The 2,927-nt window shown below is 24.4% G+C and overlaps 1 non-coding gene across 1 annotated transcript; it reads right to left on the reverse strand.

Annotated features, from left to right (window-relative positions):
• Positions 1-221: 221 nt before the first annotated feature.
• Trnat-ugu lies at positions 222-294 on the reverse strand. The gene has a single exon. It is a non-coding gene; the product is annotated as a tRNA-Thr (tRNA).
• Between the last annotated feature and the right edge of the window lie 2,633 nt (positions 295-2,927).

A 2,927-nucleotide genomic window follows, 5' to 3' on the forward strand; every position in this document is an offset into this window, starting at 1 on the left:
TCAGTGGTTGAATAACTTTATTTTCCTTCTAAAAAATTAAATAATGAGCAGAATTAATAAAAGACAATAAGAAAATCCAAATTTTTTTTCAACTCTAATTATATTTTTATTTAAGAATGTTATTATCTGGTTTTAAACTTGATTCTTTTAATTACGAGTATAAAAATTCCGAAATTTTTTGTTGCATTCGGAGAAATTTTTTTTTTTAATGAGGAAAAATCTGCCTCAGCCCGGATTCGAACCGGGAATGCCACTATACATGAGTGGAGCGTTAACCAATTACGCCACCGAGACTTAAAAAACCACAGAAAAATAATTTGTCCGCACGAATCATAAAATTTCTAAATTTCAATACTTTTAATCTAAAATTTTGGATTTCTAATTGTTTGAAATTAAATTATAAAGTTGAATTAGTATAATTTAGAGTTAAATTAATTCCTTTTATTTCGAAAGCCTATTATTATATTTTTAATTGAGAAGGCATATTTTTTTTTTAATTGTATTATTTTTCTAGATTTTAACATTTTTGATGAAAAAGTCATGAATCTTAGTTAATAATTCAACTCTTTTATTGAAAATTCCTCTTCTTAGCTTCAAAATTCATACATTTTGGTATAAAATTCACCATTTTTTATAGAAAATTTATCTTTTAGGCTAAGAAATTCAGAAATTTTTCTAAATTTCTTTTTCTTTCTTGACCGAAAAATGGTTCTTTTGGTTTAAAACTCTTTCTTGGTTGAATATTCTTTATTTGTTGACTTTTTTTATGGAACATTTATCTTTTTGCCTTGAAAGTTAAAAAATTTAGCTGACATTCTTTCCCTTTCTTGACTCAAATAACTTTAGGGTTGAAAATTCTTTCCTGATTAAAATTTCAACTTTTTTCGTAAGAAATTCATCTTCTTGACTTCTTAAAAATTCAATTTTCATTAATGAAAATTTATCGTTTGGACTTTAAAATTCATAAATTCAGCTAAATCATTTTTCTTTCTTCACTCAAAAATCTTTCTTCTTTGGCAATCCATTTTCCACTGAAAATTTTTTTTTGGTTTCAGATTTAATTTGTGTATAGAAAATTTATATTCTTGGCTTAAAACCTTTAAAAAATCTATCTTAAATTATTTAACTTTCTTACTTAAGCATCTTTCTTGGTTGAAAATTCTTTCTTTGTCGAAAATTCAACAATTTGGTTGAAATTCTTTTTATCTTTTGACTAAAAGAAATTTGTTGGTTAAAAATGATTTTTTGTCTAGAAATTAATTTTTTTTCAGAAATCAATTTATCTTCTTGGCTTTAAAATTCAAAAATGCAGCTGAAAATTTCTTTTCTCTCTTGATTCAAAAATCGTTTTTAATTGTAGATTCTTTCTTGATAGAAAATCCAAGTTATTTCTGCGCAATTCGTCTTTTTTTTGTTGAAAATTTAGTTGCTAGGTTTTTAAATTCTGGAATTTGGCTAAAATTTTTGTTGTTTCTCGAATGAAAAATTGGTTTTGGTTAAATATTTTTTCTTCGTTGAAACCCCAACTTTTTTTGTAGATAATAATCTTCTTGCATACATTTCTTTTTTTGATAAAATTTCCCTATTTGGTTAAAATGTTAGCTATTTTATAGAAAATCCAACATTTTCCGATGATTTTCAATCTTGAAAATTACCATTCAAATAATAAATTAATATGGAGCTAAAACTAAATTTAAATGGCATGTTTTTGGATTCAAAAATTTGCTGATAATTTGATTTGTCCACTTTTACAACATATAATCTTTTCGGTTAATTTCGTATTTAAAAATGAGAAATCAACATAACAATTTTTTACGAGAATGAGAAACTGTTCTATACTTTATAAATCCTAAAAATTATACTCGTGCCGCCATCTGTTGTACAAGAGAAGTAAACTCTCTCTTTCATCGCGTTTCAGAGCAGTCGTTTCAATAAAGCCATTCTGTTTCCAAGTTCATTTAATAGAATTCTTTTAATTTTTTGATCGAACATTCAAAATTTTTTTACCTTTAGTCGATTTATTTTTTTTTAATTCCTGAATAACGCAAATTTCATCAATTTATATAAAAGTCCCTACTTGTTAACATTTTCCATGAAAAAATTGATTTTCCTAATCAGTCAAGATTTTCTTACTATTGGAGACTAGAGTTTAATTTTTATTTGATAAATAAATAAATAAATTTATTTATCATAAATTATAATATAATTTCATTTTTTTAAACTCGAAATATCAAAATAGTGAAAACTTTATTTATTTTACAAAGTTTAAGTGTACCCTAAACAGAAATTTTCTTTTCATTATTTAAATTTACTAGATTTACTTAAACCCCTTTAATCTTGCTACAAAGAGATTGGCAATTTTCTTACGCTCGAAAATCTCAAAGGATAATGTGAGGAAAATTACATTTTTTATAAACACAGGGTAATTTTATTTTCGACGCGGAAAACTGAAATTATCTGAGAGTTAATTTTCAGAGAAAAGCTATTTGTCATAGTGAAGGCTGAACTAAAGCGTCGCCGAAAATTGAGTTTAAAATCTATTTCAGATCCAATTCCAATTTTTAATAGTGCCCATTAAATATGAAATTTTGAGCACAAACCTCTTCATAATCTCTCTATGTTCGTAGAATGTTCTTATTAATTTAAAAATTCTATTATTTTATATCCATAATGATAAACCATCCGTTTTTCATTTATTTTTATTTATAATTTTATTAAATTTTACATTAAGTAGAAAACAAATACAAAAAATTCAAGTTCTATGTTTTAAAAGATTCAGATTTTCAAAACATAACACATTTTTCGATATTTTTAATGATTCTAAGGATTTCGAATTTTCCTTGGATTTTAGAAACTTTCCATGAATTTTAAAAAGATTCAAAACTTTTCAGGAAATATCAAAAGATTTCAGAGAATTTAAAATATTT

This window comes from Belonocnema kinseyi, chromosome 3 (assembly GCF_010883055.1).
Source record: "Belonocnema kinseyi isolate 2016_QV_RU_SX_M_011 chromosome 3, B_treatae_v1, whole genome shotgun sequence".
Lineage (NCBI taxonomy): Eukaryota > Metazoa > Arthropoda > Insecta > Hymenoptera > Cynipidae > Belonocnema > Belonocnema kinseyi.